The sequence below is a fragment of the Macaca mulatta genome, chromosome 9 (assembly GCF_049350105.2).
Source record: "Macaca mulatta isolate MMU2019108-1 chromosome 9, T2T-MMU8v2.0, whole genome shotgun sequence".
NCBI classification, from domain to species: Eukaryota; Metazoa; Chordata; class Mammalia; order Primates; family Cercopithecidae; genus Macaca; species Macaca mulatta.
The window spans coordinates 122,243,954-122,262,659 of NC_133414.1; the positions used below are offsets into that span (position 1 = coordinate 122,243,954).

Below are 18,706 nucleotides of genomic sequence, written 5' to 3' on the forward strand. Positions count from 1 at the left end.
ACGATTTTGGGGATGACATTTACTGTTCAAATGAAGGAAAATAGTATTCTCCCAAATGTGCTAGTTATTTAACTTAAACATGCTTGAAATGGTGTTTTATACTGAATTTATTGGACCCGTTAATAGCATAATCTGGCAATACTGTGTTTCGAGACATCGTGACATGAACTTTGTGTGTAAGAGTGGGTTCATTGAATTAAAAAAAAAGGCAGCATCTAAAGAGCCTTTTATTTCTGTCATAATGATGCTTTGTCCTGTTGCCGTTGGGTATTTGTCAGAAGAGTTGGGGCAGGCTGTAGCCCAAAGTTCTGTTCCATGCCTCATCAGTTCCATGCCTCTGTGTTCTTTCTAGAGTTTGTGACGTGAATGGTGAGTTGAACTATAGGAGAATTATTGTTGTTCATTGAGGTCCATGTTCAGCAGTTTTTTTCTTTGCAACTGGGGTCTGTCTGACCTTTTTTTCTCCTCACACACTGAATTTCTGTTTGTACCTGAGTTTTAAATGCCTTTGGAGTATTCAATTATTCACTGACTGAAGTGGGCATGTGGAGGGAGAGGCTGTGTTTTGTGTTATCTGTACACTCTGGTGTGTGGTCATGTGTACACTTTGGGTAGACACTCATTTGGTGCAAGCAAATTGAACAACTGCCTCCCTTGAAATCAAAGCTGAATGTTGAAAATGACTAATTTCTGTAAAGCTTGCAGAGGTGACATTGTGTCATCCTTTTTGAACTAAGACTTCTTAGCATCTCCTTGCTTCAGCTTCCTCTTTTTTACTTCCTCTTTTTTACTACTAAATCCGGTAGTAATCGGATTTAGCTGTCTTCTAACTTCATAAGGATGTAAGAATAAAGCACAGGTATGGTATCATAGCAAAAAGCACTAACCTGGGATTCAAGAGACTGATTTACCTCTTTGGATATTAGTTTCTTCACCTATACAATTAGGAATTTGGGTTAGCCTCTTGTAAGATCTTTTCTAGCTTTGAGTACTCTTAATTTTCTTTGTAAAGACACCAGACTATTCCAGAAATGCTAAAGGGAATATACTAGAATTGAGAGAAAAATGGTTGGATGTTAACTCAGTCATTCTTATAAATGACATGAAAACTAAAGCTTTACTGTAAGAAGTTGTGTCTGTCAGAAATTTTGAAATTTACTTTTTCATATCTGAGTAGTAGAACTAGCTATATAAAACATCTCATCAGCATTTTCAAGTTGAAATTAGGCCAACCTCCTGCCACAAGTGTTTTCGTGGACCTTTCCTTGAACATTGGCTATTTAGTGTACAGCTATTAGTTGTGAAGCCTTGGGTAAAAGTGGCTTTCAAACTTTTTTCAGTATATTTTGCATCATGAGCCAACCATGACACATACGAACCACTTTAAATCTCTGAAATAAATTTCTCTTACAACACAGAAAACACTGTTATCTGTTATGTTTCATTTCAAAAAATATTGGTTACAACGTACTGTCCCTTTGAACTCTGGAGGAATACAGTTAAACTTCGACTCTTACAGTTGTGCTGGAGCAAAGCTTGCCAGTGAATTTGCTGTTAAATATTGAAATTAGAAGATTTTTAAATAGATTTTTATTTGGAACTTTAATAGAAAATCTTAGTTAATATCTCCAGTAATACTCTGTCTTTTCCTAGGTACATAATATAAAGAAAATGGAATATTTTTTACCAAGCCCTGTGCATCTGCCCCCTCAGTCTCCCTCTCGTTTACTCCAGTCTGCTATACAAGCTTTGTCTTATTTATGCATACCCTATTAGTGAGAACTAATACACATACCATGACATGAAAAGCATTGAGAAGGCTTTTCTAGAGAACTAGATATAATGTGTCATGTACATTAGATACAGAGTGTCAAATTACCATTGATAAACCCTGTCTTTATCTTCATCACCAGAGTTGTCTCCCAGAGCTCCACGGAATTTCCTTTCTCTGCTTTAATGTACTTTTAAAAGGTAATTTTACTAAAAAATGAATATGGTAAAAAGATGAAATAATATAAAAGGGCATGTGACAAAATGTTTTTCCCAGCCTAATCCCTCAGCACCACTCCCCAGAGGGGAATTTATTTTTCAAAAAAATGTCGATGGGAGAGAGAGAGAGACAGAGGAGAGTGTGTGTGTGTGTGAGTGATCTACCTGAACAGCTTTTTAATCCATATAAAATTATACCATGCATACCATTATGTATCTACTTTTTTCCTTTTTTTTTTTTTTTTTTTTTGAGACAGAGTCTTGCTCTGTCGCCTAGGTTGGAGTGTAGTGGCACAATCTTGGCTCACTGCAACCTCTGCCTCCTGGGTTCAAGCAATTCTCCTGCCTCAGCCTCCCGAGTAGCTGGGATTACAGCTCGGCTAATTTTTGTACTTTTAGTAGAGTTGGGGTTTCACCATGTTGGCCGGGCTGGTCTTGAACTCCTGACCTCAAGTGATCCCCCTGCCTCAGCCTCCCAAAGTGCTGGGATTGCAGGCATGAGCCACTGCACCCAACCTACTTCATTCTTTTTAATGGCTTTATAGTACTTTATTGTGTGGATGGATGTAATGTAACTCAGTTATTCCTCCTTCGATGGATATCTGGATCATTTCCAAGTTTGTTCCCATCCCCTCTCCATCAGAGGTACTTATGCTATGAGTCTTCTCCTACCTCCGTTTTGGGACAGAACCCAGAACTTGGGTACTATAGAGAAGGTATAATAGTGATGTGTGGAAAGGGAAAATTCCCTCACCAACTTCTGTTTATCAGACTAGGGCTCCAAAAGTAGGCGGCACTATCCCAGGCATTCTTGGGTGGGGGTGGGTGAGAACTGCCCTAGGAGGAAGTCATTTCTCAGCAGAATAGTGAAAGAACATTGGGTTCAAAGTCGGGTAACTTGGATGTGGGATTGGGTCACCTGACCTCCTTGAATCCTCAGTTTTACCATCTATAAAATGAGAGGTTTGAAGTAGATGAGTTTTAATGTCCCTTTCAACTTCAATATTTGTGTAGTATTTTTGTTGGAATATTGATTTAAACTGGATAACCCAAATTATATGAAGTTTCTCATATTTAAATTAAAAACATCTTTTATATATATTGTGTGGTCTGTAATTTATTTGACCTTCCATATGGTCTAAGCCAGTTTAAAGTTTAAGAATGTAAAAAAGGAAAGTTGAATATCATTCTATATTTTATATAAACTATTCTTTTCTAAAAAGTCAATTTCAAAAGTATCAAACCCATTCCAGAATTAAAAGCAAATCCTTTTTATCAAACTTGAATACTTGAGGAAGAAGATTGTGAGGTTATGTTTGTTTTTAAAATGGATCCTTATAATTTTCAGTGAGTCCGACCATTCAGAAGTAATCCTAGAGCTTTGAAACTCGGCTTCAGGTTTCTTGTTTAAACTGTTTGCACATTCTAGCCCTTTAATCCATCTCCTTGTTTCCTTAAATGCCAAAACTGACATTACTTAACTAAAGTTTTCAAATTTGATGCTGAGGAAGCTGCTTTAGAGGTGAAATATATCCTGCCAGCAAAGTTACAAAGTTACATGGCAAAGTTATAAAGTAACAAAAGCAGTCATTTTTGCTGCATCACACATACGATGTTTACCATTGCCTAGCATTGCCTTTTTCACAGTTTTAGTCTCATAATTCAATCAAATGACAGCTGTTCTAATGATAAAATGATGTAAGAACTTCATTTGATTTGTGTAATTACAACTGGAAGATAAAGACATTTTCTTGGCTAGAAGGTAGGAGAGTTTTGTATGTTTGTGTGGTGGTTACCTTAACTTCTTGGCAGAAGGCTTAATATACCTTGAATATACTTTTCTATAATCTGAGGTATTATTCATTATTCAAAAAATGCTAGATAATTATTAGTATTCCTTGTTAATTTTCATACACATTTTTTGACATACAGTTCCACTTAGCAAAATGTATCGAAGACCTTCTAGCAGCTAAGCACTGAATTAAATGCTGGGAATACCTGGGTAACTTGGACAGTCTTGCTTAGAATCCACTAAAATGACAACTGCTCCTGTTTTTTGCATTGTTGAAGCTTTCTAATATCCACTGGTGATTGGAACTTGGCAACAACAACAAAAATATTTAAATTCATATCTGTGAAAATAGATGAAAAGTATGTTTTCAGTGTTTAAAAAGGAGGTCTTAATGTCTTAGTACAGTGTCAGTTACTTTGGAGGCACTTCTCCACTTCTGTATGAGGGTCTGCTGGTGACATCAGTTTCTCACTAATTGAACTCTTAAATAATGCTGTGGTGCTTGGACTAATTAATTGAGCCTAAATTTTTGTCTACTAAAACATATCTGATGTGTGAAATGCGAAAATCTGTTGCAATTGTTGTGCTTCATATATTATGATTTTTTTAACAATTGCTTATATGAAACCACGCTTGAAAATGGTCACATACTGTTTTGAAGATACATCCTGATGGCTTCTTTGTCAAATTACCCCATCCATTGTGGCATGTATAACTAAGGAAATTCTTCATAGTTAGAAATATACAGGATGCTGCTGTCTACAGGATGTTGAACAAACGTTGTCTAAAGCATTTGAAGCCGTTTTAGGAAAACAGTCCTATGGTAGCAAAATCAGTCAGATTGTAGTTTGAGCTGAAACAGACATTTTAAACTAGCGTGGGGGAAGTCTCTACACAGTCCCAGAAGGCACTGCTATTTCTCCTTTGGAGCCCAGCATTTGGCTAGGGTCCTGTGACACACAGTGGGAATTCACTTCCTATCAGGAAATGCTGTTTTTCAATGTATTATCTTGTTGAGACAACCACAGTGAACAATAGGCTATTAACGTTTTAGAACAACAAGTGTCATGACTAAGCCAATATTTGCTTTGTTTTGAGTATCACTCTAAAAAAAAAAAAAAAAAGCTTTGGCTGAGCTTCAGAATACATTTGACCATCAGTAACTGTTGGGCATAAAAGTCATGACAGTTAAAAAGATCAGAAAAAAAAAATGCTTTAATAGTGGTGATGACCTTTTGCAGGCTTACTCTACACACTTCCTGTCCTTAGATAAGAATGAATTATTTTAAACATACCTTTTGGGTATGAAAAATGTCTATTTAAAGGCCTATTTTGAGTTTTGGAAGCCACGAATTCAAGTTCTCCTATAAAACATTAAACTGTCTTACGAGATAGCTTACTCGGTTTACTTCTCTCCACAATTATTAATAAACTGCAAAGTCCTTAAGGGCAGGAATCAGAGCTGTGCCTTATGTAGTCTTCACAACCTTTTCCTAACACCTGAATTAGGGTTTGCTGATTGATTGGATCAGTAGTTTCTTTGGTGTTTGAAGATAACGTTTTTGTATCATTATTTGTACCTGGTCTCAAAACATGGCGGTAAATATATATTTTTAGAAATTGCTGTTTTATGTATGTATTTACTTATTTTAAATATTTCCAGATACCAATAATGCTCTTCTCATACTTTCACACTTTTTTGTGTAATTACTTTTCAGTCAGCTTAAGACATTTCATATTCAGGTCACAATATTCATTACCTTAACCATCTTGGATACTTGGCCAGTCTTATCAAACCACGAATAACCCAGTTTTCAAAGTTTGCTCTAGATTCCCTGCCCTGGTTTATTCTAAGACAAGTAGAGAATGGGGGTTTTATGAGTTAATAGCCTTACTCACCTCACTGAGTTAATAAACCCTTATTGAGTAACTCTAAGTGGACAGTAAAGAAAAGAAAAAATGTTGACCCAGTTACTTGGAGCCGACAGACATACTCAAATAATTAAAAGACAGTACAGACTATGACAAAGTGCTTTGAGCACTAAGGTTGCAGGGAGAGCTAAGATGGAGGAACTTAGGAAAGTCACCATGGAAGGGGTTGGCTTTTGAATAAGAATTCAAAGTATGGACAAATATTGGATGGATGGATGGATGGATGGATGGAGATGAGAGGGGAAAACAGTCCAAATGTGTAAGAAATATGGTGAGCAAAGCAACAATCAGGGGGATGGATGGCTTTTATTAGGAAGAGTCATTTCCCTCTAAACCTAATAGGGATAGACTTTGAGGTCTTTCCTATCCTTTTTTCAGGGCCTGAATTTTAGAAGCCCCAGGCTGATAGCTAGGTATTTTTTTTAAAGATGAGACTTCCTGGATGCTCTTTTATTTCCTTGGGGGAGGGTCTGAGGAAATGGTGGTTTTGGAAAACTTATAGTAGTTGACTTTGTGCTTCTTTGTTGCAACCAAGGATCCCAGAGTTGTAGTACTCTTACTACCTTTTAAAAGTTTAAAACAACACTTTCTAGCACTTTACAACTTGACAGAACCTTTCCTAGACAATAGAGATCAAAAGTAGACACAAAATATTTACCAAACTCTGGAGAGCTACTTAAGTTACTAAGCTCCTCATAGATAGCTTTTTATTTGACAATAAAGTACTTGATGTAGGCTTTAAGTCCAGCTAAATAGACACTATAGAACTAAGTTGTGAGTCTAGTCTTTGTGAGCCTCAGAAAAACAAGAGTCCTACTTCAAGCTGGAATTTAAAATATAGCAAGCAATTTCAGTGGACCTTTTAGGCATGTGTGAGTGGGCACAAAAAGCTGAGTCATGAAGTTTTACTCTTCTTAGTGAATTACCATGAAAGCTTGAAAGAAAAGCACTCTCATTATTTTAAAATAGTAAAAATTGCTTTAGATTGTTATGGAAATAACACCAACAAAATGTTTTGTGTTTTAATCATGAACACATACCTACAGACCCCTTAAAATCAAGAAATTGTAACAGGACATTACCTGGCTTTAAAAAATAAAAGTTAATAGTTTATGTAATGTACAGTAGCACCTGAAATGTGTTTTCTTAACAAAATCTTCAGTTAAATACATTTCTAAGTGCAGTTCATGTTTTAAATTTTTCTTATATCAACAGATCATAAGGTCTACAGTCTTACGTATCTCATTCTAATCTAGATAAAGTGAAAAGTATTGGGTAAGATAAATTGAGGAGCTTGGGACACACCACTCTCTCTTAGGACCTGTTCTGCCTTTCTCCGTGTAAGAAATGAGGAGAATAAGATTTGGTAATATCTTACATCCTTTTAAGCTCTAACACCTTTAGAGTCTAAGGATACTCTTCCTCTTTTGGCTCTCATTAGGTAATATCAGGGAAAACAACTCTTGTTGGAAGAGTTCCTATTTGTATTTACAAAGCAGTGTTTTGTTTCTCTACAGTCCTAACAAAGGTATGAAAGTTATTCTTCGTTCTTTTAAAATCTGCATTTCTGTTGTTTTTGATAAACTTTCCTCCATAAATTAAATAGTGAATGAATTTAATGTTTTCTCTTTTTCCGAATTTGATATTGGACTTCTCAGGTCTTTTTCCAGATTTTCTCTTTGTATTGAGAGTTCAGTTTCCAGCAGTGGACTGGAGACTTGGGTTGTTGTCTCTTTATCTTCTCGTTATTTCCAGTTTCTTCATGTTAGAAATAATTTTAATTCCCCTCCTTTTTTTGATATGAATTAGTTTGTGTCATAAAATATCAATGTATGCATACATTTTTAGAATTCTTACTCATATCATCTAGGCCTACTTTTCAAAGCTAAATCCTGTTTTATCAGGACAGAGCTGAGACCTCTTTAAATGCACACACAAGCTTGCATGGCAGTTAATGTCCAACACAGTTCAAAATGAAATAATGGGGCATATATAATCTGGATACCAGGATCTAGAGGGGCCCTCCCTTTTTCTAAAGTTCATTATTATAGTTTGGATTACAGTTTGTTGAAGATTTAATTTGGCAAATACCGAGGGGATTTTACTGAGTATTGATTTAATAAGCAAAATCCTAAGTGCCAGGATTTTTAGGTTTATTGTTTATGTATTTATGTTCATATAAACTTCATTTTAAGAAAATTCAATCTCTGAAAATACATGTTTTGTTAAAGGGTTTGCATTAGAGGTGGGAACTTAGATTTGAGGCTGGGGTTGGGGAGGAGTTAAAAATATTTAGCCAAAGAATCTTAACAGATGTAGGTTTGAAATGACTCAAAATTTGAAAACATCTTTGGGAGTGAGGGTAGTAGAGTTGTAATAGAGTGTGCTCGTTAAGAACGCGGATCTGGAACTAGTCTACTTGAATTTATATCTAAGCTCCACAATACAGTTCTTGTGTGACCTTGGACAAGTAACCTGTGTGCTTGCTTCCTTGCCTGTAAAATGGAGATATTAACACCTACCTCTAACAGGGTTTTGTGAGGGTGAAATGAGTTAAAACATGCTACTTTTTAAAACAATATCAGACAATAGTAGGTGTTCAAGAAATATTGGATATTTTACTGATTATGTCCACTCTTTCCACATAAAAGTGTATTTATTCCAATGTAGTTTAATGAAAAAACACACACGTTCAAATAGTAAGAAGGAGACCAGGCGGAGCGGTTCACGCTTGTAATGCTAGTGCTTTGGGAAGCTGAGGCGGGTGGACCATCTGAGGTCAGGAGTTCGAAACCAGCCTACCCAACATGGCAAAACCCTGTCTCTACTAAAAATACAAAAATTAGCTGGGCATGGTGGTGGGCACCTGTAATCCCAGCTACTTGGGAGTTTGAGGCAGGGAGAATCACTTGAAGCTGGGAGGCGGAGGTTGCAGTGAGCTGAGATCATGCCATTGCACTCCAGCCTGGGTGACAGAGTGAGACTCAGTCTCAAAAAAAAAAACTAAAAAGGATGGTCTCTGTAATGGAGTTGGACTGGCTGAATACACCTGACAAAGAACCTGGAATCCAGGTAAGCAGTCGGGAGCAGATCCCCAGAAATGGGCAATAGGAATGAGTCCAGGTATGTCAACAGTCAATATGAGTGAGATTTAGTAGGTGTCAAACTGTAGCACATAGGCAGAGTTTAGGGACAGGAAATTTTTGGCAAAGAGCAGCACTTGGTAGAAGTCCAGATCCAGTCAGTACCAGGGAGATCTGCATGGCTTCAGAGATCTACTGCCATATGCAAAGATGTGAGCTATCAGGTGACCTCAGGGAACAGTGGCAAATGATAGAAGGGTCTAAGACTGAGATGTGGGCCCCAGGGTTCAGGCATAGACCTTCAATTGTAAAAGTATTTGAAGTTACCTGATAGAGAAACAAGAAAGTAAATTAGGCTGCTTGAGAGTGAGTGGAGTGGCTCAGAGTTTAATGATTAAGAAACAGACTTGGGCCGGGCATGGTGGCTCACGCCTGTAATCCCAGCACTTTGGGAGGCCAAAGTGGGTGGATCACTGAGGTCGGGAGTTAGAGACCAGGCTGACCAACATGGAGAAACCCCTTCTCTACTAAAAATACAAAATTAGCTGGGCATGGTGGTGCAAGCCCGTAATCCCAGCTACTCGAGAGGCTGAAGCATGAGAATCGCTTGAACCTGGGCGGTGGAAGTTGTCGTAAGCCGAGATCACACCATTGCACTCCAGCCTCGGTGACAAAGAGTGAAACTCTGTCCCAAAAAAAAAGCTGGGCACAGTAGCTCACATCTGTAATCCTAGCACTTTCGGAGGCCAAGGCAGGTGGATCACAAGGTCAGGAGATCGAGACCATCCTGGCCAACAGTGTGAAACCTCATCTCTATACAAAAATATACAAAAATTAGCTGGGCATGGTGTCACGTGCCTGTAGTCCCAGCTACTTGGGAGGCAGAGGCAGGAGAATAGCTTGAACCCAGAAAGTGGAGATCACAGCCAAGATCACGCCACTGCACTCCAGCCTGGGGACAGAGTGAGACTCTGTCCCCAAAACAGCAACAAAAAACAGGCTTAGTATGGTTTGGCTTTGTGTCCCCATCCAAATCTCATATTAAATTGTGATCTCAAGTGTTGGAGGTGGGGTCTGGCAGGAGTTGATTGGATCATGAGGGTGGTTTCTAATAGTTTAGTCCCATCCCCCTAGTGCTGTCTCATGATAGGGTTCTCACAAGATCTTGTTGGTTAAGTGTATATGTAGCACCTCCTCCTTCACTCACTTGCTCTCCTGCCACCATGTGAAGATGTGCTTGCTTCCCCTTCACCCTTCTGCCATGATTGTAAGTTTCCTGAGGCCTCTCCAGCCAAGCTTCCTGTACAGCCTGTGGAACTGTGGTAAATTAAACCGATTTTCTTTATAAAATATGTAGTCTCAGGTAGTTCTTTACATCAGTGTCACAACAAACTAGTACACAAGATTCAAATGAAAGTCAAACATCAGAATGGGAACAACAGCAAGACTGACTTGATGCTGAAATACTAAACTAATTTATTAGGGTTTCTCATAATCCAAGGGTCCCAGAGCCTGGCATGAACCTGCAAGGTGTGGGTTCGGTGGTCTCCAATGTGAGTAGAATAGCAGAAATGCAGCATATATGTACACATGGCAAGAAACCCACTCACCTGAGAAGTGGCTTTTTTTTTTTTTTTTTTTTTTCATTTTTTTGAGACTGAGTCTGGCTCTGTTTGCCCAGGCTGGAGTGCAGTGGCACGCCGTCTCAGCTCACTGCAACCTCTGCCTCCCAGGTTCCAGCAATTCTCCTGCCTTAGCCTTCCAAGTAGCTGGGATTACAGGCGCCCACCACCACGCCTGGCTAAGTTTTGTATTTTTAGTAGGGATGGGGTTTAGTTAGGGATGTTGGCCAGGCTGGTCTTGAACTCCTGTCCTCAGGTGATCCACCTGCTTTGGCCTCTCAAATTGCTAGGATTACAGGTGTGAGCTACCACACTTGGCCCTGAGCAAGTGGCTTTTAAGTCCATCTTTGCTTAAGTAAAAATATATTCTATAGTATTTTGCTTTAGTAACTGCTTTAACAGTGTTTCCGCTATGATGGAAGCAGTAGACCCACTGCATATTTAATTTGTCATTGTCCTTCATTATGATTCTTCAGTTTTACAAAGAAATTTTTGTTCATCTGATGTGATAAGAATGTTCATATTTTTCTTGCTTTAGATTTCCTTGGAAACACTGACAGGGTAGTTGGCAAAGGACCTGCCGTTATGGAAAACCAGAATTTTGCATTGTACTTGTGTATATCAGATGTCTTGTTCAGGTTAGTGTTTTGACAATTTGTTATTTCTGAAGAGCTGACATGGATTCTACAAAGGTGTGCTATCTATTCACACTGTTGATGGTAAAATGCTTTCAAAAATAGATATTAGGATGGAAATTCCATTGGAACAGTATATGTGTTAGTTTCCTAGAACTGCTGTAACAAAGTACTGCAATTCCAGTGGCTAAAAACAACAGATCTGTTCTCTTACAGTTCTGGAGGCCAGAGGTCCAAAATCAAGGTGTTGGCAGGATTGGTTCTTTCTGAGGGGTCTGAGGGAAAAATCTGTTCCATGCCCCTCCCCAGGCTTCTTGTGGTTCCCAGCTTGCAGCTTGGTCCCTAGGCTTGTGCTGCATCAGTTCAATCTCTACCCTGTCATCACAGGTCTTTTTTCTTCTTGTGTGTCTTCTCTGTTACTCTGTGTCCACATCTCTTTCACTTTCCTCTTATAAAGATACCCATCATTGGATTTAGTACTCACCCTAACCCAGTATGATCTCATCTTAATTTGATCTACAAACCTTATTTTCAAATAGGCCACATTCTGAGCTTGTGGGGACATGAATTTTTAGGGAAGACACTATTCAACCAGTGTAGTATGGTAGTATGGCTGAATGTCAATCTCTAGATCTAAAAGATGATTCATTTGAAAAAGCTGGTTTTTGACAAATCCGTTTTAAGAAACAGATATCTGAGATTGATAAAAATCTCTTTTTGTGAACTTCCACTTAAAACCATTAACCAGTTGCTAACGTGGCAGGTTATAACCAAAAAGTATTTTTGAAAGTAATTTTCTGCACTTAATAAGATGCATTTTTGTGGCACAATATTAGGCATTTCATAAAGAAAACAGATCAAGTTTTGATGATCTTGAAATGTTCCTTAGCAGCCAAAATCTGAAGGCAGAAACGCCTCCTTCAAATCAGACTGCTTTGCAGTTACAGTGTGTTGAGTTACCTACAGCTTTTGGATTGACTTTTGCAGCTGTATTTTATAAGTTATGAAAGCCAAAAATCTTTAGCTTGAATATCTGAAATAGTATATCAAAATGAACTCTTGGTACTTACACCCTGTGGTTCTTTAATATTTTTTTGTGTATTTTCCTCCAATTTTTAAAATAAGGAACTTTGTCTCATTTTTTTGTGCCTTTCCATCCCTCCCTTTCCCCCACCATGGCATGTCACAATGACTGTATTAGGAATGGAACCCAGAAATATGGTCCATGGTAACGAATCGATTTCCTAGACTAGAGTTTTCAGTGCATATTTATTTTGCAGACTCAGCTCATTTTAAATAATAAGCTTTGTTGGATTATTTGCATTTCTTCAGTTAAAATCTAATTTCATCTTGTGAAATAGGTAGATGTAAGATTAAAATTTGGGGAAGTTAAATTTCCTGTATTATTTGATTTGAATATTCATTTTACAAAAGATTCACTGAGATTTGTAGAGTTGGGTATGCAGTAAAGTACAAAGTATGTGAGAGTTGATGTTTCTTTTAAAAAAAAATACTTTTTGCCTGGAAAGACTACCAAATAAGAGTGAAAGACTTAAGATATCTCCTGAAATTGAGAGCAATGACTGTTTATTTAAAAATAATAATTTCTGGTGATTCCTCTTTTTAAAACCTCTCATTTATCATGAGCTGTCAAGTTTTGGATAGTTTCCTGGATCTCAATTTTGAAATTTTCTCTAATAGCAGGGAACCCAACAGAAACTAAATGTCTGAGACGCACATCCAAGTAATCAGTCCACTAGTCTCTGTCAGCTTTCTCTAAGGAGGGGGTGGGGCTGTGGGGTGGGGAACCCTTCTTTTGTTTTCTCAACCATTTTTCAAAACTCCGTGTTGAAGACAAATGGTGACTAAGGGAATGTATATAGAATGTTCATCATATTTTGTAGAAAGGAGAGTAAAGGTGCACCAAGGCCATGTGTCTTTGGATTCTGTAAGATACTTGAGGGATTGCCTTTCTGTGGTTGATTGTTTTACACATTTTATAGGAATACATATATATATATGTATGTATGTACACACAATGTATATATGATATATGTTTATAATATATGAGATATATGTATAAAATCAGTTTCGTATTTACTTTTCCAAATGGTTTATGTTGGGAACAAGTCAAGTTAATGTTAGATACTGATTAATGATTGAGGTTGGACTTGAAGTAATACTTTCTCTGAACTTTCTATACATGTTTTCAGCTTTGTAACCCTGCCCCTTGTATGGCCATTGTAATTGGTAAATTTGACCTCATTTTAATAAAGATTTTTGTTTCAAGTTGCCAGTGAATGTTATTTTCACCTCTACCAATGTCTAAGCAAGTAACTTATCTCTCTCCCTCTCCCAAACCCTACCATGACCTCAAGTACAGAAATCTGTTTGCCTAGGCTGGGCGCGGTGGCTCACGCCTGTGATCCCAGCACTTTGGGAGGCTGAGGCGGGCGGATTATAAGGTCAGGAGATCGAGACCATCCTGGCTAACATGGTGAAACCCCGTCTCTACTAAAAATACAAAAAATGAGGTGGTGGCAGGTGCCTGTAATCCCAGATACTCGGGAGGCTGAGGCAGAAGAATGGCGTAAACCTGGGAGGTGGAGCTTGCAGTGAGCCGAGATGGCGCCACTGCACTCCAGCCTGGGTGACGGTGTGAGACTCTGTCTCAAAAAAAAAAAAAAAAAGAAATCTGTTTGCCTCACTGTTCCTTTTAACAGGTAATGTAGATCAATAAAATATCCTTCATCAAGTATTGGTACTTTAGTGATACAGAGGTTAGATTGATCCTCAGCATTGTCCAACTCTGTCTTTAGTCTTTGAGTCACCCTGTTGAATGATTATGTTGACATAACAAGCACCTACTTGACTTTTTTGGCAGACAGAGTCTCGCTCTGTCGCCCAGGCTGGAGTGCAGTGGCGTGATCTCAGCTCACGGCACCCTTCGCCTCCTGGGTTCAAGCGATTCTCATGCTTCGGCCTCCGAGTAGCTGGGACTATAAGCATGTATGACCACGCCCTGCTAATGTTTTGTATTTTTAGTAGAGATGGGGTTTCACCATGTTGCCAAGGCTTATCTTGAACTCCTGAGCTCAGGCAGTCCGCCTACTTTGACCTTCCAAAGTGCTGGGATTACAGGCGTGAGCCACCGTGCCCAACCCCTACTCAACGTTTTTTTACTTACTGTTCTGCATTTACATTATGAACAATGTATGTGTTATGACTACATCTAACTGCTTTGTTTCAATTGTACAATCACAGGGAAACTCATGTTTGCTAAGAGTTTATATTAATTAGTATCATATTTTTATTTATAAAACATTAAGTACAGAACATTTAGTACCACAGTGGGTTGCTGTTACTATTTTGTTATTGTTGTGGGGTTTTTTTCTCTTGACTTTAAGTTGGATTTTAAACTAAGGCTCAGTCCTAACTTTTACTAAACAACTACAGATTTATTGTTTGCTGGACTTTATGTTGAGGTTTAGAATTTAGTCTCATTTTAAAGATAACAGAAGTCATTTCAAAAGAACTAAAAGGAGGTTCAGAAATTTAAGAATGATATGGATCAATCTGACAATTCCGGCAATAGGCCAGAGAGGTAGGTAGGTTTCCGCATGTGTAGGTTTGATAGCCATGGAAGACTTTGTGCAAATTTTATTGCTACTTTTAGAATATTTACTATTTCCACTTTGTGTTGAATATTGCGATATAATATTTTCAGCCCCCTTCCCCCAAATAAAGGCAGTGATCTAATGGCTAGATATATCTCTAGGATATGATAGTCCTTTGAGCCATCTCATCTTTTTTGGCTAACTCCACCATGCCTGTCAAGATCTATAACCATGAGGAATTTCCTTATTTGTGAAGAACCTTTGGTAATCTGAGACAAATTATTAAACCTCAATTTTTATACTACAAGATGCAGAAACTAAAACAGCATGGTACTGGTTCAAAAACAGACACATAGACCAATGGAACAGGTTAGAGAACCCAGAAATAAAGCCGCACACCTACAACCGTCTGATCTTTGACAGAGTCAACAATAACAAGCAATGGGGAAAGAATTCCCTATTCAATAAATGGTGCTGGGATAATTGACTAGCCATCATATGCAGAAGATTGAAACTGGACCCCTTCCTTTCACCATATACAAAATTCAACTCAAGATGGATCAAAGACTTACATGTGAGACCTAAAACTATAAACTCTAGGAGAAAACCTGGATTTCACAATGAAGTCTCCAAAAGCAATTACGAAGAAACAAAAACTAGTACGACGTAATTAGACTTCTGCACGGCAAAATAAACTGTCAACATAGAAAACAGACAACCTGCAGAATGGTAGAAAATATTTACAAACTGTACATCCAAAACTATACATCTGGATATAATATCCAGAGTTTATAAAGAACTTAACCCAACAGGTAAACAACCCCGTAAAAAAATAGTCAAAGGCCATGAACCTCCACTTCTCAGAAGACATACACACAGCCAACACGCATATGGAAAAATACTCAACATTGCTAATCATCAGGGAAGTGCAAATCAAAACCACAGGGAGATACCTTCTCATACCAGTCAGGATGACTGTTACTAAAATGTCAGAAAATAACAGATATTGGCGAGGTTGTAGAGAAGAGGGAACACTTATACACTGCTGTGCAGCCAGCGTGAAGGTTTCTCACAGAATTTAAAACAGAGCTACCATTTGACCCAGCAGTCCCATTACTCAATATATACCCAAAGGAATAAAAATTATTCTACCAAAAAGACACAAGTACAAGTACGTTCATTGCAGCATTATCCACAATAGCAAAGACATGGAATCAACTACCTAGATATCCATAACAGTAGTCTGGATGAAGAAAATTTGGTACATATATACCATGGAATAATATGCAGCAGTTAAAAAAAAAAAAAAAGGAATCTTGTCCTTTGCAGCCACATTGATGCAGCTGGAGGCCATTACCCTAAGCATTATTAACACAGGAACAGAAAACCAAATACTGCATGTTCTCACCTGTAATGGTAACTAAACATTGAATACACATGGACACAAAGGTGGGAACAATAGACACTGGGCCTACTTGAATGGGGAGGGTAGGAAGAAGGTGAAGGTGAAGGTGGAAAAACTACCTGTCGGGTCCTTTGCTCACTTACTTGGCTTATGAAATCATTTGTACACCAAACCCCAATGACATACAATTTACCCATGTAACAGAGCTGCTCATGTACCCCCTGAACCTAACATAAAAGGTGTGGGGAAACATTATGTTGTATGATTTAACTACAATTTGTTTTTAAAACTGGAAAAAAAAATCCTCAGTTTTCTTATCTATAAAGTTGGGGATACTGGTCACCTTTTCATAGAGTTGTGAAGGATTTTTCTTCGAGGTTGGGGGCACAGAGTCTCACTCTGTCACCCATGCTGGTGTGTAGTGGTGCAATCTTGGCTTATTGCAACCTCCACCTCCTGGGTTCAAGCAATTCTCCTGCTCCAGCCTCTGGGTAGCTGGGATTGCAGATGCATGCCACCATGCCCGGCTAATTTTTGCATTTTTAGTAGAGATGGGGTTTCACCATATTTGCCAGGCTGGTCTCCAACTCCTGACCTCAAGTGATCCGCCCACCTTGACCTCCCAAAGTGCTGGGATTACAGGCATGAGCCACCACACCTGGCCAGAGTTGTAAAGGATATTAAATGAGATAATCTGTGTAGAGCATAGTACCTGAAATTCTGTGATTGCTTTAAAACGTTTCATTAAATTACTGATTTTGTAGTTTAGATATGTTTATGTATACATGCATTTCTATTTAGTATCTATCTTAGAACAATTTCAATTACCACTCATTCAGTTGATGTTTTATACTTGTCTTAACTCTTTAGGTCCCAACAGAATCTTTTTCTGTTTTCTTTGTTTCATAATAAAGCCCTCAATTCTTTTAATATGATGCTAAATTAGCTTTAGAAACAAAAGTAAAACTTAAATACAATTTATTATTACCCAGAGCACAGTCAATGTCATTTTGTCAATAGCTTCTAATTAAGACATAGTGGTCATCTGTCAGGTAAAGAGTTAGGACTTCCTAGATACTGATCAATAGCCAACATAGTCTCCTTTTCAGATGGACTTGAGCCAATTTAACGGTCCTTACCTTGCGTGTAGTTCCTTTTTGTTTGGAACTCAAAGTTGTGTGGAATGTTCCATGATATTTTATTATACCATTTATCTGCCTGCCTCATCGACTTCTTGGTCTGCCCATCTCTTAATAGTCTTTGTCTTTATGCATCTTATTTATATGTTTTGGCAAAGATACCAAGTGTCTTTATGGTGTGTGGGTGTGTGTATGTATGTATGAAAAATATAAAGTTATATGAATGTGGTCTTTCCCTCTATCTCAAAATCTTATTGTACTGTACTCGCCTATTTTTGAACAGTGGTTGACCACAGGTAACTGAAACTGCAGTTGAGGGGAATACCGTATTGATAAAATGTTAATGGGTACTTTTTAATATTTAATGATGTAGTTACTTAAAACTTGTCCCTTTGGTATTTAGGTCAAATAAACCGCCATTATACAACTACCCCACTTGTACATCTATTTTTCTGTGCATGCTAGGCAAATAGACCATTAAGTCTATGACAAGCACTAGAGTTTTAGCCCTTCTTACATACATAAACATGGTGTGATAGGCCTGTTTTCTTTCTTAAATTTCATTGAAGGAGTAAATTTTGATTATGGGGCAATCTGGATGACATGGTAATGCTAATAAACATCATTATTATGATTTTATAATATGATATTTGAACAATGTAACTTTAGAAAAGTCACTCAACACCACTGAGTATAGTTTCCTCTCTGTAAAAAGTAATCGTTGAATCTAGTCTGAAATATTTCAAGAGAAGCTCATATAAAATCAACAGCCTTTAGGAATAAGATCCTAGTACTTTGTGGGATAATTAAATTTTTCTCCATTTGCGCACTTAGTGCCATCTGTATTACTCAGTGCTGCTCAATGCCATGTTCATTTGAGTTTTTTCCTCCCATTTTTCTTCATTTTTATCTATGTCTGCTTCAAGTTTTCAGATCTGTCGATTTCCATGTCAGTTGTGTATAAAATTTTGGCTAGCATTTAAAAGTAGCTCATGTCTTTTGAACTTAAAATGAAGAAAATTTCACTAGTTGATCTAAGGATGGTAGCTTGTCATAGTTTGTGTAGGGTCTAAGTTGTTTTCTAGAATTTCAACTAACTTTACAATTTCATAGTAACTTTCATCAAGAAAAACTAAAATAGCATTTGTTGTTTTGTTTTTTAACCAAATATGCTGCTTTGAGGTCTTGGCATGTCTTTGATTATTCTTTTAAGTGTGAAACAATAGGTCTAGTACTTGAAAGTACAACCATCTCTTTGCTTATTCTAGAGAAAGCTGTTCAAACTGCCAAGAATTTTAAGTTTGGAAAGATTTTTTTATAAGTAGTAACTTCTTTTCAAAAGATTGTTTTTACTATTCCCAGCTTAGAAATAATGCAAACCAGATTTATTTGGAAGGAGTTGTGATATAGTAAAGTAACTTAATTCAGCCCCCATTTATGGAGTTCTCTTCCACTGTGAGGACTTACAAGATAGTCCCCATTCCCAAGCTTA

The 18,706-nt window shown here is 37.7% G+C and overlaps 1 protein-coding gene across 23 annotated transcripts in view; it reads left to right on the top strand.

The window, feature by feature from the left end:
* ADD3 (adducin 3) overlaps positions 1–18,706 on the top strand; it is a 129,480-nt gene that overhangs the window by 71,162 nt on the left and 39,612 nt on the right. For 6 of the 23 annotated variants that reach the window (XM_077947481.1, XM_077947489.1, XM_077947480.1 and 3 more), the window contains exon 2: positions 10,957–11,056. The exons of 13 other annotated variants lie outside the window; for them this stretch is intronic. The gene's annotated coding sequence lies outside the window, so the exon portion shown is untranslated. Of the gene's footprint in view, positions 1–3,587; positions 3,752–10,956; positions 11,057–18,706 lie in introns of those variants that run through there. 4 more of the 23 variants (XM_015148126.3, XM_077947487.1, XM_077947491.1 and 1 more) reach the window with 3 other exon arrangements.